This window comes from Rattus rattus, chromosome 2, assembly GCF_011064425.1.
Source record: "Rattus rattus isolate New Zealand chromosome 2, Rrattus_CSIRO_v1, whole genome shotgun sequence".
Classification (NCBI taxonomy): Eukaryota; Metazoa; Chordata; class Mammalia; order Rodentia; family Muridae; genus Rattus; species Rattus rattus.
The window spans coordinates 157,188,553-157,215,884 of NC_046155.1; positions in this window are offsets into that span (position 1 = coordinate 157,188,553).

Consider the following 27,332-nt stretch of genomic DNA (forward strand, 5'->3'; position numbering starts at 1 on the left):
TTCTAGTTTCATGAACTTTTATATAAACTCAGATACACACACAATTTAAACATTGATTATGTATATGACATAAGCCTTGTAGCATCTTTCTTTTTGAAAAATTATAGTTAAAATGTTTTGTACTTTAAAATATTTGTATTGCTCACACAAATTTTGGGCCAGAATTACCCTGGCATATTTTGCAGACAGGACCAATTGTAGGTCAAAGGGTTGGAGGCTGGGTTCATGTTTATGGTTCTCTTTTTGTAGTTTGAAGAATGCCTTCCTGTCCCAAAGATACTAAAACAGCAGGTTCCATGTAGTCACTAGCTCTGTTTCCCCATATTCAGTGAGTCGTGTGGGTACTATTCTTGGCAATGAGGCCCAATTATCAGATTGAGAGTAACTCTTTGTCTTAGCAATAGTGTGTTTTATTTGGGGCACTTTCATGTCCCCCCTTGGCCAACAGTTCAATTGAATGCAATCCAGACTCAGGACTAGAAGCCTCATTTGGTGATAAGTGGTGACCAGTTGAGAATTTGTATCCCCAATTTTGAGGAGGCCTCATTATAATCCCCTTTATATATTTTAGGAAGTTTCTAGTATAGTAATTTTCCACATTGTCTCTGAAATGCCCCTCAATTCCTCCTCCCCCTCTCTTTCTTTCTCTTTTTCTCCACATTAACTTCTTCTGCCCTATCTCTCCTTCTACTCCCTACCTGATACTGCCCTGTCCATCCTTACCTGGCCCCATTCTGCCCATAAAATCTATTTTATTTTTCCCTCCCAGAGAAATCTTTGTTCTCCCCACCCTTAAAATTTTCTCTATAACTAACCTCTCTGGATCTAAAGATTGTAGTCTGGTCATCATTTACTTAACAGTTAATATCCATATATAAGCAAATACATACCATATTTATATTTTTGGGTGTGAGTTCCATCAATAATTTCTGAGTTGGCTCGAGGCTCAGTCTATGAAACAGATCCTATAACTGTCCTTGCTTGGGTAACCAAGGTATTCCAGAGACCTAGGGTAAAACCAAACACCACTGGTCTAAACATTTTTGCAATGTATCAAAAAATTACTCCTATTAATACTCAAATCAGTGCCTTATCCAGTCACCATCAGAGAGGCTTCCTTCAGCAGCAGATGGCAACAGATTCAGAGTCCCTCAGACAGATATAACATTGAGAAAGGGTCTAAATGAGATATCTCCATAAAATCCCTCTCTTCAGAATTCAGGGAACCACATGGAAGAGAAGGCAGAAAGAATGTAAGCCAGAGAAGATGATGATGACACCAGGAGAACCAGGCCCTCTGAACCAACTAAGCAAGGTACATATGAACTCACAGAGACTGAATCAGCAAGCTAAGGGTCTCCACAGGTCTCCACTAGGACCTCTGTGGACATATTATGGCTATTAGCTTAGTATTTTTATGGGACTCCTGAGAAAGAGTGTGTCACTGATTATTTTTCTTAATTATTTTTGTTTGCTTGTTGTTGTTTGATTTATATTATTTTCTCAGATATTATATCCCAACTGCAATTTTCCCTCCCCTCAGGCCTTTTCCCCACTCCCCAGATACTCTTGCTCTCTCTCCTCTCAGAAAAGTGCATTATCCTATGGACATCAACCTAACATGGCAGAGCAAGCTACAATAAGACCAGTCACATACCATCTCATCAAGGCTGGACAAGGAAGCCCAGGAGGAGGCAAACAGTCTCACGAATAGGCAAAAGAGTCAGGTTCAGCCCCTTCCCACTGTTAGGATGTCAACAAGAACACCAAGCTACTCAGCCATAATATATTTGCAGAGAACCTAGGTCAGCTCCCTGTAGGCTCTCTGATCTCTACAAGTTCCCATGAGTCCTGGTCAGTTGAGTCTCCATGAGGGCCATGTTCTCCTCCCTGATTTCTCTGTTTCCTATGATGCTTCCTTTCCTTCATCTGGAGGATTCCCCAAGCTCTACCTACATGTTTGAATGTGCTCTGTATCTGCTCCTATCAGTTGCTGGATAAAGTCTTTATGAAGGTCTCTTTGATAATGATGATAGGCTATAGTCCCAGAATACCTGGCAGGAAGGACAAACTGAAGGTCAAAAGTCTTATGGCTGTGTTGGTGCCCCAATCCCTCCACTTGAGGCCTTGTCTGGTTACAGAAAATGGCTAATTCAGGCTCTGTGGTCACTGATTCTTGTACCTGCTCTTGGGAATCTTTTCCTCTTTTTGGATTGCTATATTCAAATTATACACAGTGCCTTTTGCTTTATCTTATCACATTTTATTTTGTCATGTTTGATTGTTATCTCTTAGAGGATTATTCTTTTAAAATGATGGAGAGAAATGGAATGAATTGAGAGCTGATGAAGGTGAGGAGGAACTGGGAGGTGTAGATGGAACAAACTCTACAATCAAGACATATTATGAGGGAAAAGAATAAATGAAAAAATTGTATCAACTGGAAAGTACATGCAAGGAATTTTGAAACTAATCACTCCCTGGACCCCTAATCTTTCCGTCACTCTTTCCACCCAACTTTGAGATATTTATTTTTCTTGTAACCCCACCCATAGAGTTCAATTTGTATTTTCCAGCTTGTCTTGGGATTGGGGCCTGCTCTGGTGTGTGTCTAGACTACCAAAAGTCATATCATTAACAAAAACTGATCCTTCAGCAGAGATCAAATGCTAAATGCATCTCCTCCATCCATGCTAGAGTTTTCTTTTTTTCTATTGGGAGTTTGCTCAGGTATTATGCATATTGTCACAATCACTGTGGGATAAAATGTCTGCTTACCATGTTGTGCCTTGAAAAAACTCCCTTGAGGTCATTCATCACCTCTAATATTTACACTCCTCCTGTTCCCCTTCTATAAAGGTCTGTGAGTCTGTGGAAGGTAGTATGGTGTGCATGTCCAATTTAGAATTAAGAATATCACCTACTTTTAAATGCACAGTTGGACAGCATGTCACTTTGTTGACTGCCATTTACTGCAAAAGCTTCCTTGACTGGGTTTATGGGATATATTGATCTATTGGCATAAGGCAGTAGCAATCATTTAAATGATATGCCCATTTCACAGGATAATTAGTACTTAGTTCTCCTCTTGGACATGTGACCCTGTAGTTTTTAAATTTTTTTAAATATACTTAGTCTTTTACTATTTCTGCAAGTGTTGGAATGGGGATATGCATACACTATATGGTACACATCGAAGACAGAAGGAAAGATATAAAACTGAATTTTCTCCTTCCACTATATGAGATGCTCTGATCAAACTCAGGTCCTTAGGTATAATGATGGTATGTGGCTTTATCAACTGAGCTATCTCATAAGCCCAGCATTTTATTTTCTCAGTATGGCTTATTTTGCTTAACATAATTACCAGTAGTACCTATAATTTTCATAAGAAACTTGGATATGGAATGACAATAATACCCTGTTCATGTATTTGCAGAATCCAATTCCATAACATGGAAATGGCTGTTTACTTAAGCAATACACAGATTTCATGCAATCTCCATCAAACTTCCAATTATATCCTTAACAAAATAATACTGAGTCATATGAAGGCACAAAATGACATTAATACCCAAATAATACAAAGAAGAAAGGAAGAGGTTGGACCTGTCATAGAACCTGATCTCAAATTATACCACAGAGCCATAGTAATAAAAATGAAATGACAATATCACAGAAAAAACATGCAGAAAATTTGAGAAATATGTATAAATAAAATACTTTCAGATTAAAACCAAAATATGTTCATGTAAATGTCAACTATCATCAAGTTACCAATAACAACAAATAACCACATCATTCTTCATTAGAGAGGCTTGATGAATACATTCCTCCTGATAGAATTATTCTACAATAACAAAGCAAACAAAGAAAAGAGAATACAAAGACCCTTTATCTACAGGGTATTTCAGAACAGACATAAAATATAAGAGACAGCTATTTCAATGATTTGTATCATGATACAAAAAAGGTTTTATAAGTATTAAATAAAATAGAAACATAAATGGGCAGCCTTAAAGGCAGTAGCAGAACTTCATGTTAAAACCCTGTGATTTGACCATGAGATGCTGACATATGAGCACAATTATCTCCAGTTATGCAGCTTTGTTTGGCCGGTAAACTATGGCACCCTGCTGTTTTCTGAGGCACAATGAAGACATGTTACATTATAATGCCTGTGGTTTTCTCAACCAAACTCCCAGATGTATAAATCAATGATGACACCAAGACGCAAAGGTCGTTCTCCTGGTCTTTTACAAACCCATCAAGTCCTGACACTACCGTAGCAGCTACTATGTCAGCCTGGGCTATGACTATGGAGGCCTAGGCGGTGGCTATGGCTGTGGTTATTATAGGTATGTTTATGGCTGCTGCTGCCCTCTGTGCTGTAGAAGATACTGGTCCTATGGCTTCTACTGAGGGGTTTCTACAGCTGCCTAGCCTGTACTCTGTCATGTGCTGTCTTACATATCTTCAAATTTCTTCACATGAGGAATTTTTACATACTTCATAATTTCAAGCTTTACGCTAAACTGTCTGAGAAAAATCAACAATGTTTGCCCATCTTTATCATTTTCTTCTAGACTCTGTGACAGCTTGCAGATAACTTTATCAGTGACTTTGTAAGGATCTGTAACGTGATCAACTGGTGAACCTTCCACTTTATCAAACTGCATGCATTATTATTAGCATATTTTATTGTAGATTTTGCTTTCTTGGAGTTTTTTTTTAAATAACCTCTCAATTTGTCACATGTATTTATGTTTGATTTTTCACATATGCATGGGTTATTTTTTAAGTGAGAGACGGAAGAAGGGAGGGAAACTAAGAGGTATAGAGGGAGAAAGATTTTAATATATTCAGTTGTCTAAAATTAATAGGGAAATATATCATTTTTTTACCAAAGACTCATTTAAAACATTTTCACTCTCAGTACTCCTGAGTTGTCTATAGATCTTTGTATAGGATTGAAGCTTCATGAGCTTTCACCTCTCACATTGGCATGTCCATTGTCCTTGTTCAACTTATATTTAGAAAGTCATGTTGCTGAGAGTTATGAGTATAGATTCTGACATAATTTCAAGTGAAGTGCTTGTTCCTCTGGCTTTTACAATTTTCCCATTCCTTCTTTTGAAGTGATCACTGAGCCTTGGGTGCAAGAATTGTTTTATATATACAGATAGGCATAGGTATAAAGAGATACATGCACAGACATACACACACACACACACACACACACACTCACACACACACACATATAGATGTGTTTGTTTATATTTTTGTATATACTAATCTTGTCCAAAATAAAAATTATTTCTATCTTTATTTTATCTGTAACCCACAATTAAGATGATGAGACTAAAGGTAATGACACGCTGGTATAAAATATGAGAAACTGAGGAACCCTTATTCTAGAGAATATTCTGGAAAATAAAAATGAGTTCTCTTTGAGGTTTGTTTGACTTTGATTACCAGATCTAACAAACAATATTTAGAGACATAAGTGCACATGCCTGTGATATACTTGCTATGTGGTCCAGAGTAGAACACAGAGCCAGTTTACTCTAGAGGTGTTATTTTTACTTGAATATTTATTTTTATCCTCTCATATATTCTATCTCAACTGCAGTTTCGCCTCCCAGGCCCTTCCCTACAACCTCCCTCTCCCCCAGATCTACTCCTTCATTTTAATGGAGAGACCTTACAGGAACTCCAATCAAATAAAGGATACCAAGCTACAATAACACTAAGTGCATCCCCTTAAGGATTGGGCAAGGCAATACAGTCTGAGGAAAGGTGCCGCAAAAGCATGCAAAAACAGCCCTGCTCCCACCTTTAGAAGTCCCACAAGAAGACCAAGCTAGATTACCATAACATATATGAAGAGGACCTAGATCAGACCCATGCAGACTCCCTGATTGTTGGTTCAGTTTCTGTGAGCCCCAGTGAGCCAAATTTAGTTGACTCTGTGGTATTTCTTGTGGTGCCCTTGACCCATATGGCTCCTACAATCTTTTCTACTCCTCTTCTTTGAAATCCCCTAATATCTGCCTAATGTTTGGATTTGGAGCTCTGAATCTGCTCCCATCAAAGGATGAAGCCTCAGCTGCTGGATGAAGTCTTTCTGATAACATTTATGTTAGGCTCCAATCTACAAGTATAGAAGAGTTATCATTAGGAATCAGTTTATTGACTGTTTCTGGTCTTGCTTGGTTCTATCCTAGATGTCAAGGATATCTGGCTTCTGGTTCTTGATCCTCCACTCAGGGTCAGGGTCAGAGGTGGGAATCCTCTCAGGGCATGAGTCCCAAGCTGAATTAGTCATTGGTGGGCCACTCTCCAAAGTTCTGCACCACCTTTATCACAGCACAGCTTGTAGGAAGGCCGAATTGTAGGACAAATATTTTAAAGTTGTGTTGGTGTCCCAGTTCTTCCATGGGGGAAAAAAGGAAATAAGTCCAAGGGGATCCAAGTCCTCTTTGGCAAAGGAGACAACTTTCTGGACTGAACACCAATAGTGCAGGGGCTAAGATTGGCAGTTATTAGATACAACCTCATGAAACTGAAAGTTACTGTAAGGCAAATCACCCAAGCAATGGGACAAAATGGGAATAGATTTTCACCAACTCCACATCTGACAGAGGACTAATTTCCAAAATACATAAACAACTCAAGAAACTAGTATTCAACAAACCAAATGATACAGATATAAAGTGCAGATATAAAGAGAATTCTCAAGAAGCACTTAAAAGTGTTCAACATCCTTAATTATCAAAGACTCCAAATCGAAACAGCTGTGATGTAGGTGCCATCCTAAACCTGTCAAAATGGCAAAGATAAAAACCACAAGTAATATTTTTTAAAGTAGCTCATTCTGGTAAGGATGAGGAACAAGAGGAACATCCTCCATTAGTGGTGGACGTGCAAGCTTGTACAGCCACTTTGGAAATAAATATGGTGGTTTCTCAGAAAACTTGAATTAATCTACCCAAAGACCTGGCCACATCACTTCTGGGCATATAATCAAAGAACACTGCATCTAACCACAAGGATACTCTCAACTATGTTCATAATAGCTTTATTCACAATAGCCAGAAACTGGAAACAACCTAACATTTCTCAATTGAAGAATGATTAAAGAAAATCTACACAATGGAGTATTATTCAGCTATTAAAAAAATAACATCATGAAATTTATAGGCCAATAATGGAACTAGAGAAAATCAGAAAAGCATACATGGTATATACTCACTTATAAGTGAGCTGTAAGATAAAGGATGACCATGCTACAATCTATAGACTTAGAAAGAATAAGTAACAAGGAAGGCTCAAGTGGAATACATGAATCGCTGAAGGAAGAGGGAATAGAAAAGATATAGCAGGTAGACTGGGGGTGGGTTGAGGATGGAAACAAGAGATCAGGTTGGGTGAAGATGGATGAAATGAGTACTGAGAGAGACAACTGGAATTGGGGGGAATTTCAGGGATGAGGGAGAAATCCAGCACAAGAGAAACTCCCAGGAATATGTGATGGTGACCTTAGATAGGACTCTTCATAAGGGGGATACAGAGCAGGAACAGGCCATCTCCTGTAACCAGGCAGGATTTTCAGTTAGGGTGTTAATTTTTCAATTCAGAAGTTGCCAGAATTAATTTTCTATGAGACAAAACTGAATAACTTAATAACTAGATAGAAAACATTTCCATATCAAGGTAGGAAGAAAATAATAACCAAAGTTCAAAACATACTAATAGGCATTTTGTAATTTTGTAATTGAAAGATACAAGAGAATATCTACTCTAGACTGAGAAATGAAGGCAAATCCTGCCTGGAATACCAGAAATTGTATTTCATTTCATGTTAGTGTTTGTGGGATTTAAGGCAACATTCATTCTCTCCCCCTCTCTCCATCTCTCTGTCTCTCTGTCTCTATGTCCCTGTCTCTCTCTGTCTCTCTGTCTCTCTCTCTGTCTTTCTGTCTCTCTGTGTGTGTGTGTGTGTGTATGTGTGTAATGTTGTTCTGAATCCTCCATAATTTAAATTCAAAACATTGAGCTTGTAAAAGTCTACAGAAAATTAGAAAAGATGGATTTAAAAAACTAACAAAAGTATCAGCCACGCATTGGAGTTTTCAGGTTAGAAATTCCAAATTAGCCTTGCAGAAAATCAAGAGACTTTTCAAAGTCTGTAGAAACTCACCATAAAATAAAAGTTAGGTTCAAAATCACTGAAACAAGGGAAAAGTGGAGTTAGCAACCCAATAGACTGAGCTAAGTTAAAAACTTAAACTTGAGCAGATTAATTAAGTTGAAACAAAATGATTTCAAAATGGAATGTAAAAACACTGACAGCATAAAGAAACTCTCAGAGCTCATGGATGGGAGGCAGGCATACAATCATAATTCATCAAGGACAAAAAAGACATGCAGTGGAGCTATTTGTCCAAATGCTTTATATTTTTCAATATTGTTAAAAGATTGTCTGTGTACTGTTCAAGAAGAAAAATTACAATTAAAATCCATGCAAGCAAAATAGAATCACTGAAGATTAAATTCAAACCTCAAATCTTCATTTAGTCAGAGAAAACAAACTTGTTATCTGGAAAGAGCAAGGAAGAGGATGATGGTAAATACTTCAACAAAGAGAGCTGGAAGAACGTGAGTGTTAAGCTTGGATTATAAATAAAGGCTAGTCTAGAATCAAAGTTTTCATATGAGAAAAACAAATTCATTGAATGGCTGAGAAACACCTAAAGAAATGTTCAACATCTTTAGTCATCAGGGAAATGCAAATCAAAACAACCCTGAGATTTCACCTCACACCAGTGAGAATGGCTAAGATCAAAAACTCAGGTGACAGCAAATGCTGGCGAGGATGTGGAGAAAGAGAACACTCCTCCATTGTTGGTGGGATTGCAGACTGGTACAACCATTCTGGAAATCAGTCTGGAGGTTCCTCAGAAAATTGGACATTGAATTGCCTGAGGATCCAGCTATACCTCTCTTGGGCATATACCCAAAAGATGCCCCAACATATAAAAAAAAGACACGTGCTCCACTATGTTCATCGCAGCCTTATTTATAATAGCCAGAAGCTGGAAAGAACCCAGATGCCCTTCAACAGAGGAATGGATACAGAAAATGTGGTACATCTACCCAATGGAATATTACTCAGCTATCAAAAACAATGACTTTATGAAATTCGTAGGCAAATGGTTGGAACTGGAAAATATCATCCTGAGTGAGCTAACCCAATCACAGAAAAACACACATGGTATGCATTCATTGATAAGTGGCTATTAGCCCAAATTCTTGAATTACCCTAGATGCACAGAACACATGAAACTCAAGACGGATGACCAAAATGCGAATGCTCCACTCCTTCTTTAAAAGGGGAACAAGAATTCCCTTGGGAGGGAATAGGGAGGCAAAGTTTAAAACAGAGGCAGAAGGAACATCCATTCAGAGCCTGCCCCACATGTGACCCATACATATACAGCCACCAAACTAGGATAAGATGGATGAAGCAAAGAAGTGCAGGCCAACAGGAACCGGATGTAGATCTCTCCTGAGAGACACACCCAGAATACAGCAAATATATAGGCGAATGCCATCAGCAAACCACTGAACTAAGAACGGGACCCCTGTTGAAGGAATCAGAGAAAGGATTGGAAGAGCTTGAAGGGGCTCGAGACCCCATATGAACAACAATGCCAACCAACCAGAGCTTCCAGGGACTAAGCCACTACCCAAAGACTATACATGGACTGACCCTGGGCTCCAACCTCATAGGTAGCAATGAATAGCCTAGTAAGAGCACCAGTGGAAGAGGGAAGCCCTTGGCCTGCCAAGACTGAACCCCCAGTGAACGTGATTGTTGGGGGGAAGGCGGTAATGGGGGGAGGATGGGAGGGGAAGACCCATATAGAAGGGAAGAGGGAGGGGTTAGGGGGATGTTGGCCTGGAAATGGGGAAAGGGAATAACAGTTGAAATGTAAATAAGAAATACCCAATTTAATAAAGATGGAGGAAAAAAGTTTCCTGTTAACTGTTCATTGAAGACAGTCTATTGTTTTTTTCCAGTTGTTTCTGTATATTTACTTTGAATAAGAAACAAAGACATTATAGCCTTAGATTACTATTCGCTTTTTTTTATTCCTTAATATAACTATTAGCAAGTGCCTATTTAAATTTTCCTCTTATTTTAAATTCTTTGACAATTTAATGGCTTTTTTCATCTCCATCCCCCTCCCACTCCCACTCTCCCCTCCTTCTACCCCTCCCCCTCTCACTCCCTCTCCCTCTTTTCCATCCTCTCTCCAACCCTCTCCTTCTCCTCCTGAATCCCTTCTTCCCAAGCACTCTTCTACTTCCATGTGTCTTTTTCTTGAACCCACAGAGCTTATTAGGGTTTATGGCACCAGCTTCAGTGGGAGTTTATTTACTAGGAAATAGGCAGTTTTTCAGTGGCTACACTACTGAGGAAAACAACACCTTTCCTATCAACCATTAATTGCCCATAGAACCTGATGGTGAGATGGGTTCTTCTGAGCTCCTCCTACATCTATGGCCTGAATCATGTGCAGGTCTTGTGTAAGCAGCCACAACCACTTTCTATTTGTTAGTGCAATGGCTATGTCACATGACCATTATAGCTCTCCTCCCTTCTTCTGGGTTGTATTGGCTGGTTGTGTGTGTCAACTTGACACAAGCTGGAGTTATCACAGAGAAAGGAGCCTCCCTTGTGAAAATGCCTCCATGAGACCCAGCTGTAAGGCATTTTCTAACTAGTCATCAAGGGTGGGAGGGCCCATTGTGAATGGTGCCATCCCTCGTCTAGTAGTTCTGGGTTTTATAAGAGAGCAAGCTGAGCAAGGCAGGGGAAGCAAACCAGTAAGAAACATCCCTCCATGGCCTCTGCATCAGCTCCTGCTTGCTGCCCTGCTTGAGTTGCAGTCCTGACTTCCTTTGATAGTGAACAGCAATGTGGAATTGTAATCTGAACAAACCCTTTCCTCCCCGGCTTGCTTCTTGGTCATGCTGTATGTGCAGGAATAGAAACCCTGACTAAGACTTGGGTCTTACATTTTCTTCCAGTCTCTCTTTTACAGTGTTCCCAGAGCTCAGTAGGTAATGACATTAGGATTGATCATATAGTATTGATCACTCAACAGTTTTCAACACATTGACCAATAATGAGTCTGTACCGACTGCTGCTCTGTGGCAGAACACAATTTTCCCAAGAAAGGCTGAAGACTGTGCATAGCATATTCATATAGCAAAATGACAGCAGTATCTAGAGCAGTGGTTCTCAACCTTCCTAATGCTGACCCTAACTCTATAATTATTCTTGTAGCTATTTCTTAGCTATAATTTTGCTACAGTTATGAATCATAATATAAACATCCTACATGTAGGATATCTGATATGCAACCTGTGAAAGGGTGGTTTCAATGCCAAAGGAATGTGCACAAATTGAGAATTGTTGATCTAGGGTCTACTGGTTGTCTTTCATCTATGGTAGAGAGCTCTGTGTACATTCAGGAATTGTGAAATGTGTGTATTTTAGTTAGTCTATATTTTCGAGACAGAATCATAAAAAAAATCTTAGTATGATTTTATTCTCCACATTTTTGTTTTGTTGTTAGCAATCCTTATATTTTTGAGAAATTGAGTTTGTGGTTATTATTATGGTTTTTATACTTTGCTAAATTATTTATTAACCTTTTACAATAATATTTATAATCCCTTTGAATAGTTCTTGTGTGGTTTCATGTAGAGGTAATTTTTCATACATTTCTAATCAATCAACCCAAAACTATTTACTGAAAAGAGTGTCCAGCTAATACAAACTTTAATTTCAATTTCTATTACATTTCTCTTAGCTTCTGAATGGAATCATACACCCATATCCATTGGGAACTAATTTAAGGACAATCTGCATATATAAAAAATTCATGAAGCTCCAATACTTCACATAAGACCACATAACATATAACCTATACACATAACCCTTATACTATGAGTCATTTATACATAATTCTAACATCTAATGCTACCTGAGCACAGATGTGATATTCTGATATTTGGCAAATAATGACAAGAAAGACATAAGCACATTCATTAAAATAAGGGTATTTTTTCAAGAAAATTTTCAATTCCAACATGGTTGCGTCCATCATATAGGTGCCTTCCACAGAAGGCGACTACATATATAAAAATATATTTCTATGTAAACATTTCTGTTTACCCTGACAATTTCAATACATCATATCTCCAATATTACTTCCTCTCCAAACTTTCAGAACCTTCATTGTGATCTTTGTCTTTGATACTCAAAACCTATCTTGCTCAATTTTGGCCCAGAGCATACATATCACTGAAATAGTTTCTCTAAAAATACGTCAAAGTAAAGATCCCTAGAACTTCAGTGTCCAATGCTTGTGATAAATGAAATGTGTACAAAGTAGAGAATGAATGTAAGTGAAGGGTGTTGGGGTATACCTGGAAGAGAATGGGGGACAAGAGACACGAAGAAGGACACCAAGACAAGAGTCTGATCAAGGCGACAATTTTATTTTTACCCAAGGCTGAATTTATACCATAACATGGATAACATGGGTAACAGAGGGAGGGGGAAGTAAAAAACATTTACGCAGGCCAAGGACACAATATTCGTGTGGTCAGGGAGTAGGCTGATGTTGACAGGATGTCAGAAAGGTCACAGGTTTGTCATATCTATTAGTCAGCAGGATGTTGGTTTTTCAGAAAGGTTACAGGTCATCACATTGGGTATCTTTATCATATGATTATTATCTTGACTGCCAGATTTGTATTAGTCTTCTGCAGCTGGCTGGGGATTTTCCATGAACCCAGTCATACTTAACGCTAACCATAATAATAACATCAACAATGGAGGGCTTCAAGGGCATTGCTTAGAACAAATGAAAGAGAGTGACTTTCAGAGAGGTCTATTTTTCTTTCTATTTGTTCATATACATATATTATGGTCCATATGAAACCCTTTTCAGATTTCTGAGTTTAGACAGAAATACTTGCCTAATTATGACAAACAAATTAAAATTATATGTAGATCTATACTATAATAAGCCTCCATTCTAACTCTATACACATAAAGAATACCTTGTAAAGAAATAAATAAGGGAAGTCCCACACCCGCGGATCCCGGCCTGCAGCAGCTCTCTGCTCCCAGAACCCGTGGGAGAGAGACCTCACCGCCTGGTCAGGTGGGCACGCCTGAGGCTGCAGAGCGGAAGAGACCACCAACACTGCCCACCCCTGCCCACATCCCTGGCCCAAGAGGAAACTGTATAAGGCCTCTGGGTGCCCGTGGGGGAGGGCCCAGAAGCGGCAGGACCCCTGCGCCTGAGACACCGCCGGAACCTGAAGGAAACAGACCGGATAAACAGTTCTCTGCACCCAAATCCCGTGGGAGGGAGAGCTAAACCTTCAGAGAGGCTTACACGCCTGGGAAACCAGAAGAGACTGCTCTCTGCACACACATCTCAGACGCCAGAGGAAAACACCGGAGGCCAACTAGAACCCTGGTGCACGGAGGCTCCTGGAAGGGGCGGCACAGATCTTCCTGGTTGCTGCCACTGCGGAGAGCCCGTGGGCAGCACCCCAAGAGCGAACTTGAGCCTCGGGTCCACAGGTAAGACCAACTTTTCTGCTGCAAGAAAGCGGCCTGGTGATCTCGGGACACACGGAGGCAGAATCCCTCTAGGACCGGGCACGTCCTGTGTTTACCGGAAGTCCCACACCCTCGGATCCCGGCCTGCAGCAGCTCTCTGCTCCCAGAACCCGTAGGAGAGAGACCTCACCGCCTGGTCAGGTGGGCACGCCTGAGGCTGCAGAGCGGAAGAGACCACCAACACTGCCCACCCCTGCCCACATCCCTGGCCCAAGAGGAAACTGTATAAGGCCCTGGGTGCCCGTGGGGAGGGCCCAGGATGGGCAGGACCCTGCCTGAGACACCGCCGAACCTGAAGGAAACAGACCGGATAAACAGTTCTCTGCACCCAAATCCTGGGTGGGAGGGAGAGCTAAACCTTCAGAGAGGCAGACACGCCTGGGAAACCAGAAGAGACTGCTCTCTGCACACACATCTCGGACGCCAGAGGAAAAACACCGAGGCCATCTGGAACCCTGGTGCACGGAGGCTCCCAGAAGGAACCTGACCTGCCTGGTGCACTCAAGACACAGGCCCACAGGAACAGCTGAAGATCTGTAGAGGGAAAAAACTACACGCACGAAAGCAGAACACTCTGCCCCCATAACTGGCTGAAAGAAAACAGTAAAACAGGTCTACAGCACTCCTGACACACAGGCTTATAGGACAGTCTAGCCACTGTCAGAAATAGCAGAACAAAGTAACACTAGAGATAATCTGATGGCGTAGAGGCAAGCACTTTGAGGAACCCAAGCAACAGAAACCAAGACTACATGACATCATCGGAGCCCAATTCTCCCACCAAAACAAACATGGAGCATCCAAACACACCAGAAAAGCAAGATCTAGTTTCAAAATCATATTTGATCATGATGCTGGAGGACTTCAAGAAAGACGTGAAGAACTCCCTTAGAGAAACACAGGAAAACATTAATAAACAAGTAGAAGCCTACAGAGAGGAATCGCACAAATCCCTGAAAGAATCCCAGGAAAACACAATCAAACAGTTGAAGGAATTAAAAATGGAAATAGAAGCAATCAAGAAAGAACACATGGAAATAACGCTGGATATAGAAAACCAAAAGAAGAGACAAGGAGCTGTAGATACAAGCTTCACCAACAGAATACAAGAGATGGAAGAGAGAATCTCAGGAGCAGAAGATTCCATAGAAATCATTGACTCAACTGTCAAAGATAATGTAAAGAGGAAAAAGCTACTGGTCCAAAACATACAGGAAATCCAGGACTCAATGAGAAGATCAAACCTAAGGATAATAGGTATAGAAGAGAGTGAAGACTCCCAGCTCAAAGGACCAGTAAATATCTTCAACAAAATCATAGAAGAAAACTTCCTAACCTAAAAAAAGAGATACCCATAGGCATACAAGAAGCCTACAGAATTCCAAATAGATTGGACCAGAAAAGAAACACCTCCCGTCACATAATAGTCAAAAACACCAAACGCACAAAATAAAAAGAAAGAATATTAAAAGCAGTAAGGGAAAAAGGTCAAGTAACATATAAAGGCAGACCTATCAGAATCACACCAGACTTTTCGCCAGAAACTATGAAGGCCAGAAGATCCTGGACTGATGTCATACAGACCCTAAGAGAACACAAATGCCAGCCCAGGCTACTGTATCCTGCAAAACCTCAATAAACATAGATGGAGAAACCAAGATATTCCATGACAAAACCAAATTTACACAATATCTTTTCACAAATCCAGCACTACAAAGGATAAAAAATGGTAAAGCCCAACATAAGGAGGCAAGCTATACCCTAGAAGAGGCAAGAAACTAATCATCTTGGCAACAAAAGAAAGAGAAGAATAGCACACAAACATAACCTCACATCCAAATATGAATATAACAGGAAGCAATAATCACTATTCCTTAATATCTCTCAACATCAATGGCCTCAACTCCCCAATAAAAAGACATAGATTAACAAACTGGGTACGCAACGAGGACCCTGCATTCTGCTGCCTACAGGAAACACACCTCAGAGACAAAGACAGACACTACCTCAGAGTGAAAGGCTGGGAAACAACTTTCCAAGCAAATGGTCAGAAGAAGCAAGCTGAGTAGCCATTCTAATATCAAATAAAATCAATTTTCAACTAAAAAGTCATCAAAAAGATAAGGAAGGACACTTTATATTCATCAAAGGAAAAATCCACCAAGATGAACTCTCAATCCTAAATATCTATGCCCCAAATACAAGGGCACCTACATAAAAAAAGAAACCTTACTAAAGCTCAAAACACACATTGCACCTCACACAATAATAGTAGGAGATTTCAACACCCCACTCATCAATGGACAGATCATGGAAACAGAAATTAAACAGAGACGTAGACAGACTAAGAGAAGTCATGAGCCAAATGGACTTAACGGATATTTATAGAACGCTCTACCCTAAAGCAAAAAGGATATACCTTCTTCTCAGCTCCTCATGGTACTTTCTCCAAAATTGACCATATAATTGGTCAAAAAACGGGCCTCAACAGGTACAGAAAGATAGAAATAATCCCATGCGTATATCGGACCACCACGGCCTAAAGCTGGTCTTCAATAACAATAAGGGAAGAATGCCCACATATACGTGGAAATTGAACAATGCTCTACTCAATGATAACCTGGTCAAGGAAGAAATAAAGAAAGAAATTAAAACTTTTAGAATTTAATGAAAATGAAGGTACAACATACCCAAACTTATGGGACACAATGAAAGCTGTGCTAAGAGGAAAACTCATAGCTGAGTGCCTGCAGAAAGAAACAGGAAAGAGCATATGTCAGCAGCTTGACAGCACACCTAAAAGCTCTAGAACAAAAAAGAAGCAAATACACCCAGGAGGAGTAGAAGGCAGGAAATAATCAAACTCAGAGCTGAAATCAACCAAGTAGAAACAAAAAGGACCATAGAAAGAATCAACAGAACCAAAAGTTGGTTCTTTGAGAAAATCAACAAGATAGATAAAACCCCTAGCCAGACTAACGAGAGGACACAGAGAGTGTGTCCAAATTAACAAAATCAGAAATGAAAAGGAGACATAACTACAGATTCAGAGGAAATTCAAAAATCATCAGATCTTACTATAAAAGCCTATATTCAACAAAAACTCGAAAAATCTACAGGAAATGGACAATTTCCTAGACAGATACCAGGTACCAAGTTAAATCAGAACAGATAAAACCAGTTAAACAAACCCCATAACTCCTAAGGAAATAGAAGCAGTCATTAAAGGTCTCCCAACCAAAAAGAGCCCAGGTCCAGACGGGTTTAGTGCAGAATTCTATCAGACCTTCATAGAAGACCTCATACCAATATTATCCAAACTATTCCACAAAATTGAAACAGATGGAGCACTACCAATTCCTTCTATGAAGCCACAATTACATTTTATACCTAAACCACACAAAGACCCAAAAAGAAAGAGAACTTCAGACCAATTTCCTTATGAACATCGATTTAAAAAAATACTCAACAAAATTCTGGCAAACCGAATCCAAGAGCACATCAAAACAATCATCCACCATGATCAAGTAGGCTTCATCCCAGGCATGCAGGGATGGTTTAATATACGGAAAACCATCAACGTGATCCATTATATAAACAAACTGAAAGAACAAAACCACATGATCATTTCATTAGATGCTGAGAAAGCATTTGACAAAATTCAACACCCCTTCATGATAAAAGTCCTGGAAAGAATAGGAATCCAAGGCCCATACCTAAACATAGTAAAAGCCATATACAGCAAACCAGTGGCTAACATTAAACTAAATGGAGAGAAACTTGAAGCAATCCCACTAAAATCAGGGACTAGACAAGGCTGCCCACTCTCTCCCTACTTATTCAATATAGTTCTTGAAGTTCTAGCCAGAGCAATCAGACAACAAAAGGAGGTCAAGGGGATACAGATTGGAAAAGAAGAAGTCAAAATATCACTATTTGCAGATGATATGATAGTATATTTAAGTGATCCCAAAAGTTCCACCAGAGAACTACTAAAGCTGATAAACAACTTCAGCAAAGTGGCTGGGTATAAAATTAACTCAAATAAATCAGTAGCCTTCCTCTACACAAAAAGAGAAACAAGCCGAGAAAGAAATTAGGGAAACGACACCTTCATAATAGACCCAAATAATATAAAGTACCTCCGGTGTGACTTTAACCAAGCAAGTAAAAAGATCTGTACAATAAGAACTTCAAGACACTGAAGAAAGAAATTGAAGAAGACCTCAGAAGATGGAAAGATCTCCCATGCTCATGGATTGGCAGGATTAATATAGTAAAATGGCCATTTTACCAAAAAGTTTATCTACAGATTCAATGCAATCCCCATCAAAATACCAATCCAATTCTTCAAAGAGTTAGACAGAACAATTTGCAAATTCATCTGGAATAACAAAAACCCAGGATAGCTAAAACTATCCTCAACAATAAAAGGACTTCAGGGGAATCACTATCCCTGAACTCAAGCAGTATTACAGAGCAATAGTGATAAAAACTGCATGGTATTGGTACAGAGACAGACAGATAGACCAATGGAACAGAATTGAAGACCCAGAAATGAACCCACACACGTATGGTCACTTGATTTTGACAAAGGAGCCAAATCCATCCAATGGAAAAAAAAGATAGCATTTTCAGCAAATGGTGCTGGTTCAACTGGAGGTCAACATGTAGAAGAATGCAGATCGATCCATGCTTATCACCCTGTACAAAGCTTAAGTCCAAGTGGATCAAGGACCTCCACATCAAACCAGACACACTCAAACTAATAGAAGAAAAACTAGGAAGCATCTGGAACACATGGGCACTGGAAAAATTTCCTGAACAAAACACCAATGGCGATGCTCTAAGATCAAGAATAAAACAAATGGGATCTCATAAAACTGCAAAGCTTCTGTAAGGCAAAGGACACTGTGGTTAGGACAAAACGGCAACCAACAGATTGGGAAAAGATCTTTACCAATCCTACAACAGATAGAGGCCTTATATCCAAAATATACAAAGAACTCAAAAGTTAGACCAAGAGGGAGACAAATAACCCTATTAAAAAATGGGGTTCAGAGCTAAACAAAGAATTCACAGCTGAGGAATGCGAATGGCTGAGAAACACCTAAAGAAATGTTCAACATCTTTAGTCATAAGGGAAATGCAATCAAAACAACCCTGAGATTTCACCACACCAGTGAGAATGGCTAAGATCAAAAACTCAGGTGACAGCAAATGCTGGCGAGGATGCGGAGAAAGAGGAACACTCCTCCATTGTTGGTGGGATTGCAGACTGGTACAACCATTCTGGAAATCAGTCTGAGGTTCCTCAGAAAATTGGACATTGAACTGCCTGAGGATCCAGCTATACCTCTCTTTGGGCATATACCCAAAGATGCCCCAACATATAAAAAGACACGTGCTCCACTATGTTCATTGCAGCCTTATTTATAATAGCCAGGAGCTGGAAAGAACCCAGATGCCCTTCAACGGAGGAATGGATACAGAAAATGTGGTACATCTACACAATGGAATATTACTCAGCTATCAAAAACAACGACTTTATGAAATTCGTAGGCAAATGGTCGGAACTAGAAAATATCATCCTGAGTGAGCTAACCCAATCACAGAAAGACATACATGGTATGCACTCATTGATAAGTGGCTATTAGCCCAAATGCTTGAAATACCCTAGATGCCTAGAACAAATGAAACTCAAGCCGGATGATCACAATGTGAATGCTTCACTCCTTCTTTAAAAGGGGAACAAGAATACCCTTGGCAGGGAAGAGAGAGGCAAAGATTAAAACAGAGATGAAGGGACACCCATTCAGAGCCTGCCCCACATGTGGCCCATATATATACAGCCACCCAATTAGACAAGATGGATGAAGCAAAGAAGTGCAGACCGACAGGAGCCGGATGTAGATCGATCCTGAGAGACACAGCCAGAATACAGCAAATACAGAGGCGAATGCCAGCAGCAAACCACCGAACTGAGAATAGGACCCCCGTTGAAGGAATCAGAGAAAGAACTGGAAGAGCTTGAAGGGGCTCGTGACCCCATATGTACAACAATGCCAAGCAACCAGAGCTTCCAGGGACTAAGCCACTACCTAAAGACTATACATGGACTGACCCTGGACTCTGACCTCATATGTAGCAATGAATATCCTAAGTAAGAGCACAGTGGAAGGGGGAAGCCCTGGGTCCTGCTAAGACTGAACCCCAGTGAACTAGACTGTTGGGGGGAGGCGGCAATGGGGGAGGTGGGAGGGAACACCCATAAGGAAGGGGAGGGGGGGGAGGGATGTTTGCCCGGAAACCGGGAAAGGGAAAAACACTCGAAATGGATATAAGAAATACTCAAGTTAATAAAAAAAAAATAAGTCAGTTTTGGTATACAGGACTTAATCAAAAATCTCACCTAAAAAGTAAAACATGTATGTAAAAATTGGTAAAGCAAATTGAAGATGGTCTACAATAATGTATGCAGAAAACCATCTGCGGATGAACAAACTTATAAAGGTTGCCTATCACAAAAACATGGAAAAATCAGTGACATTTGTATGCATAAACAACATGGAAAACAAACCAAGAAAACCCCATTTACCACAAAGACAAAATTACATCATTTGGACAAAAAATAATTCAAAAGATGTAAGACTACACATGAAAACTGTAATATTAATGAAGGAAATTCATGAACAAGTAAAAGGAAAAATGGTTCCATTCATGTATTAGAAACATCACCTTTCTGCAGTCTTCAAAGTATCCTATGGAATCCTTATCAAAATTTCAAAGACATTCTTTAAAAACCCTAAAACTCAACCAGAACCCACAGAAGACCCTGAAAGACAATTGATCAAGAAAGCCAGAAGCATCTAATTGACTGTTTTTAAATTATGTTAGAAAGATGGAGTGTCAAAGCACTATAGAAAAATAACAGGAAAGCAGACCTGTAAAGCAAAATATACAGCTCACAAAATTCCTGTCACATATTTCCATCTTTATTTTGGCAAGGGTGTCACAAACATACAATACTGAAAGAACAATAGCTTTAATATGCACTGTTGTAAAAACCAAACTACCCCATGCAAAACAATGACACAGAATCTCTGTGTGACAACATAGATGAAAATCAGCTGAGATATGAGACCTACTCATAGACCTGAAACTATAAAACTACTATCACAATTATGGATAAAACTACTTGGCTGTGGTGTTAGAAATGATGCTTTTTATTAAAGCTACAGAATCCCTGGTAACAAAAGCTAAAAATAGACAATGGGATTATAGCCCAATGAAAAGCTTCCAAATAGCAAACAAAACAGCCAACATGGTTAGGAGATAATATACATTCTGGAAAAAACCATTTGCAAGGCATTTGGCTGACAAAGAGCTGATATCCAAGTTGCTGCTTCACCTCTGTTTATTTCCTCGAACAGCTGCAATGTACACTCAGCTGCTGTTCAGTCATGCTACATAAAGCTAGGTGAATGGTCTCCTACGTTCCAAAATGGTCCAGGCCTCTGTGACACCCTCCATTATGTCACTATTCCCTGCACAGTGATTGTTACTCTCAAAGAATTATATGCAACTGTGTCTCACCTTTCTTTGGCCCCCATAACTTAGTGAATTCACATATTTCTTTTGAGACCTTGTTTCTACTGAGAAAACAAAGATTTTTAGTATTTCTTAGGGGAGTTATAATGGACATTTGGCCCTGAAAAAAGTTATTTGGTATTAAATTTGGAATGGTACCGTCAGTGAATATAGAATTATAATTAGTGGGATTTTACTAACCATAAGAATATCATGAAAGGCATTGTCCATTTTAAATCAAGAAAAAGAAACATTGTAACACCAACTACATCATGTCACGTAACTGGAAATATATATATATATATATACATAAATATACATATATATATATCTTCTACTTTATTTTAAAGTGAAAAATGTTTGAGACAATCTACCTACAAAAAGAAAAGATTGTTTGGGCTTGTGTTTTTATAAATCTATTCTATAATTGTTGTACTAACCACTATTTTGGTGATTATGGTGGGAGTATTTGATAGCAAAAATGATCACTTCATAATCAAAAAATTAAAGAGATAGGAAGAAAAGAGACCTAGATCTCATAATTCCACTCAAGAAGATGTCTTAAAGACCTGAAGACCTACCCTAAGTTTGCCTTCTTAAAGTTACCCAACCATAGTACACTACGGAAAATGCATGTAAATCTCAGCTAAGTGACAGGCCTTTGATGTTTATGATGTTTTTAAAGCAGCATTTATCAATGTGTGGGTCATAACCCTTGGAGTTGAATGACTTTTTCAAATGAGTCACATATCAGATAACCTCCATATTAGAGATTTACAATTCATAACAGTAGCAAAATTACACTTATGAAGTAACAATAAGAATAATTTTAGGGTTTGGTGATCACGACAACATAAGGAACTGGTATCAAAAGACCACAGCCTTAGGAAGAGTGAGGACCACTGTTTTGTTTTGTTTCGTTTCGTTTTTAATTGGATATTTATACTTACATTTCAAATGTTATTATCTTTCCTGGTTTTTCATCCATAAGCTTCCTATCCCATTCCCTTTCCCCATTCTTCTATGAGGGTGTTTCCCCTCTCCCCACCACCTCCCCTTCCTACATCCCTGCTCTGACATTCCTCTACACTGAGGGAATCCAGCCTTGGCAGGACCAAAATCTTCTCCTCCCACTGGTGCCCAGCAAGGCCATCCTCTGCTACATATGCAGCTGGAGCTATGGGTCTGTCCATGTGTACTCTTTGGGTAGTGGTTTAGTCCCTGGGAGCTCTGGTTGTTATTATTGTTGTTCTTATGGGGTTGCAAACCCCTTACTAGAAAATGTCATCCTAAGTGAGGAAACCCAATCACATAAAAATACACATGGTATGCACTCACTAATAAGTGGATATTAGCCCAAAAGCAAGAATCACCCAAGATACAATCCACAGACCACATGAAGCTCAAGAAGGAAGACTAAAGTACAGATGCTTCAGTCCTTCTTAAAAGGGGGAATAAAAATATTCATAGAAGGAGATATGGAGACAAAGTTTGGAGCAGAAACTGAAGGAATAGCCATTCAGAGCCTGCCCCACCTGGGGATCCAGCCCATATATACACAGCTGCCAAACCTAGACAATATTGGTGAAGCCAATAAGTGCATGCTGGCAGGAGCCTGATATAGCTGTCTCCTGAGAGGCTCAGAGAGAGCATAACAAATACGGAGGCAAATGCTAGCAGCAAACTATTAAACTGAGAATGGGAAGACCACTGTTCTTAAAGAAGGCCACTGCAGATTGCAGATGGTACAACCATTCTGGAAATCAGTCTGGAGGTTCCTCAGAAAATTGGACATTGAACTACCTGAGGACCCAGCTATACCTCTCTTGGGCATATACCCAAAAGATGCCCCAACATATCACAAAGACACATGCTCCACTATGTTCATAGAAGCCTTATTTATAATAGCCAGAAACTGGAAAGAACCCAGATGCCCTTCAACAAAGGAATGGATACAGAAAATGTGGTACATCTACACAATGGAATATTACTCAGCTATCAAAAACAATGACTTTATGAAATTCATAGGCAAATGGAGGGAACTGGAAAATATCATCCTGAGTGAGGTAAACCAATCACAGAAAAACACACATGGTATGCACGCATTGATAAGTGGATATTAGCCCAAATGCTTGAATTGCCCTAGATGCACAGAACACATGAAACTCAAGAAGGATGACCAAAATGCAAGTGTTTCACTCCTTCTTTAAAAGAGGAACAAGAATACCCTTGGCAGGGAATAGGGAGGCAAAGTTTAAAACAGAGGCAGAAGGAACACCCATTCAGAGCCTGCCCCACATGTGGCCCATACTTATACAGCCACCCAACTAGATAAGAGGGATGAAGCAAAGAAGTGCAGGCCGACAGGAACCGGATATAGTTCTCTCCTGAGAGACACAGCCAGAATACAGCAAATACATAGGCAAATGCCAGCAGCAAACCACTGAACTGAGAACAGGACCATTGAAGGAATCAGAGAAAGGATTGGAAGAGCTTGAAGGGGCTTGAGACCCCATATGAACAACAATGCCAACCAACCAGAGCTTCCAGGGACTAAGCCACTACCCAAAGACTATACTTGGACTGACCCTGGGCTCCAACCTCGTAGGTAGCAATGAATAGCCTAGTAAGAGTACCAGTGGAAGGGGAAGACCTTGGTCCTGCCAAGACTGAACCCCCAGTGAACGTGATTGTTGGGGGAAGGGCGGTAATGGGAGGAGGATGGGGAGGGGAATCCCATATAGAAGGGGAGGGGGAGAGGTTAGGGGGATGTTGGCCCGGAAACCGGGAAAGGGAATAACAGTCGAAATGTAAATAAGGAATACTCAAGTTAATAAAGATAAAAAGAAAAAAAGAAGGCCACTGCAAGCCAGGATTCCAGAGAAGGGAAAAGAGAAAGTCAGAAAGATCTCTTCCCTACCTTGGAAAAATGACAAGTTATCATCACTACCCCACCCACTCTTGGACAGCACACCAACAACACAATGGCCTTCAAATGTATGAAGTCCTTTACCCAGTGCAGATATTCAACTCACATGTTTTAGGCAAATGTGATAAGTACAGCAAAAAAAAAAAATCACTGTGGATGAAGCAGCAGCATCAAAATAGCAAAGGAACAGATTAAAAGTCATACTGCAAAAACATCGGCAAAACCCAATGCTCTTTATTCTGGAACAAATAGCATGAGCATGTTAAACCAGATAAGGGGTTTGACAATATCATTAATAACTCTAGTCATTAAGTTGAAAGTCTACATGAAAATATTCATAAATTCTAGATATACATCTTACTGTGTGTCTTAGTCAGAGTTTCTATTCCTGCACAAAACAGCATGACCAAGAAGCAAGTTAGGGAGGAAAGGGTTTGTTCAACTTATACTTCCACATTGCTGTTCATCACCAAAGGAAGTCTGGACTGGAGCTCAGGCAGGTTAAGAAGCAGGAGCTGATGTAGTGGCCATGAAGGGATGTTACTTACTGCCTTGCTTCCCCTGCCCTGCTCAGCTTGCTTTCTTAAAGAACCCAGAACTACTAGCCCAGGGATGGCACCACCCACAGTGGTCCCTCCCACCCTTGATGACTACTAGAGAAAATGCCTTACAGCTGGGTCTCATGGAGGCATTTCCTCAAGGGAGGCTCCTTTCTCTATGATAACTCCAGCTTGTGTCAAGTTGACACACACAACCAGCCGCTACACTGGGAGATGAAAACATAGTAACAAAATGATATCAAAGACATGAGAAGAGTGTGCCTCCAGTGAAAAATCATTATGGACACTAAACTAATGAAAACATAGCATTCAGCGCTTGGGCAGTTGCAAATGACTAGTGATGATCCCTGTTAAAGATATCTCTGAATTATCAGGATCCTGACATAATACCAAAGGATACTTAGCTATGAAAATTTCTGTGTCCCTAATAAACTATACAGTCTAAAACTTAAAACTCTTTATTAATGTTAGTATGAGGGTAAACCATGCCTGCGATTTGCCCTTCCAACCATGGAAAGTGTATAAAAGCAACCAGCAATTGGTGACATTCAAAAAAAGAGATACTGACAATTGTTCAACTAAAGAACTACAAGCTAATATAACAACTAATATGACAAAGGGCTGTGGCTATGGCTGCAGCTACAGCTATGGTTACAGCTACAGCTCTGGCATGGCTTGGGTATGGCTACTATGTCTACTGCTATGGCTGTGGCTGTGGCTGTGTCTGTGGCTGTGGCTGTGGCTATGGAAGGTACTGATATGGATACTGCTGCCCATATCGCTGTGGGAGATATTGGCCCTACGTATTCTACTGAGAAACATCTGAAGCTGCTCAGACTGTAGAACTCTTTCTCCTCTATTCCTAATGTATCCATCTACTTTCCTTTCCATAAGGGACCTTTTGACCCTATTGAAAAATGTATTCTAAACTATTTCAGTCATTAGTTTGGCTTCAGCTTGCTTCAACTAGGGTTTTCTAAAGTCGCATGCAACTGCTCACCATTCAAGAACTTGTTTGTGGAGCTGATACTGCATTACTTCCCCATTTGCCATAGCTTAGGAACTTTGACTTGTCATTTTATTGTCATTTGTTTCTAATAAAGCTTGTCTATCATTGGAGTATACTTTGTAATTATTTTGACTTTTCTCTGTTACTTTATGTGAGTGTTGAAGTGTGCATATGGATGAAAAAGGAAACTTAACAGAAAAGAATTCACTTATGTAGAGTAGCTGCCAGGTCAGATGACAGTGTGAAGAGGCATTGTTGTCAAGGCAAAGAGTGGGAAATTTATTCAACAGTTATATAAAAGTCAAGGCAAGCACATTCCATCCACCTAGTGTGTAGGTAATACAAAGAAAAGTAAACACGCCAATTAAGTGAGTCACTCTATCAGCAGGAAATTTCTTTTATTTAAAAGCTTTATTAATGAATAAAATTACTTATAAGAACAAATAAAAGTACTAACGTGATTCCCTAGTGTGTGCACATAGAACAGATGGCTTGAGAAATGCTCTGTGCAGCTAGCTTCATGACCAAGCTTAACGCCAATTTCTCACTATGTTCTTCATGAGACCTACCAATGCATCACCTTGCCCCATGCTGACTCCTTGATGAATAGTCAATAGGATGCATAGTGTTACATTTGAATCGCAAGGAAAAATCTTAAGCCCAGCCATCCCTAACCAACGGTTTCGACTTTCCATAAATATAAAACATTACGCATTGCACAAAGCTCTTCTCTTCCCATCAGAAGGAAACAAAATGATAAAGTACCTCTATGCTTCTGCTGATGCTGTATTATCTGCAGGAATCCTAAGCAGTCACAGAACAAAAGGTGACTTTCAAACTGGATCAGGATGCTGTTTGGAAGGACCCTGTTCCTAGAAATGTGATTCCACAGCAATACCTCTGGGAATTATTCAGGATATATAGAATTTACAGGTCTCACACACATTAAGCAATACATCAGACATAAATGTCTCGAGGCAAGATGGTGGAGGTTGAGAATAAAGATGAGGAGGAGGGAGGTAGAGAGAAAGTAGTAAAATTCAAATGTATTGAAATAGCAATGATGAGATCAGTGGCCAGATACTTGCCCACATGCTACAGCCTTTGTGCCTCCCAGGTGGTCTGCAGTAACCAAACACACATGTGAGACTCTCCTCCAAATACCCAAGACTGCTGGGACAACCACAGGTCCCAGCTGACATAGGACCCTTCCTCCCAGTACACCCCTCCCTCTCACCCCACCCCCAGCTTCACATTTCTTCTGACCCTCTTCCTACCCAGGCCAGTTGAGCAGCCTAATGACTGTCCATAGGCCTGCATGTTACCAAGTAGGTTCACAATAACCAAAGACAGAGACCACAGCTGACATGGGGCCCACCTGCCCTGCTAAGTTCCACCTTTCTTCCAGTCCAATTCTCCACCCAAGCCAGATCAGATACTCTTCCACACCCAACAGCCTATCTGCCTCCCAAGAGGTCCTCAGGAACCAAGGACATAGGAGACACAAATGACTCACCCTAAAAAGAT